Below are 394 nucleotides of genomic sequence, written 5' to 3' on the forward strand. Positions count from 1 at the left end.
CAGGCTCTTGCCAGCAAGTTTTTGTTCTTAAAAAGGCAGCGATTGGCTCCTGCTGTTTGGAGTATTTGGGGGTGTAATTAACAAAGAAGGCCTGGAGATAACACTCCCTCCATGCACCCAGGGTGTCACTGCCATCATGGTAAACATGCTGAAAGCGGCTGGAGTTTTGTCTACACTAGGGCTCCCTTTAGTGCAACTGAATGGCTGGTTAACACCCCTGCCTCCATCTCTGATCTCCAAGGGCAGGCAGGCACCCCCAGCATTTCCAACCTCTGCAGCTCTGAGGTCAGGCTACAGCTCCCCTTTCCCTGGGTAATGAAAAGTGCATTTCCACAGCCTGGCTCCCCACAGAACAGCCAGCAGCTGCCTTTCAATCACTTCAGTGTCATCAAAA

Source organism: Chrysemys picta, chromosome 5, assembly GCF_011386835.1.
Source record: "Chrysemys picta bellii isolate R12L10 chromosome 5, ASM1138683v2, whole genome shotgun sequence".
Taxonomy (NCBI): domain Eukaryota; kingdom Metazoa; phylum Chordata; order Testudines; family Emydidae; genus Chrysemys; species Chrysemys picta.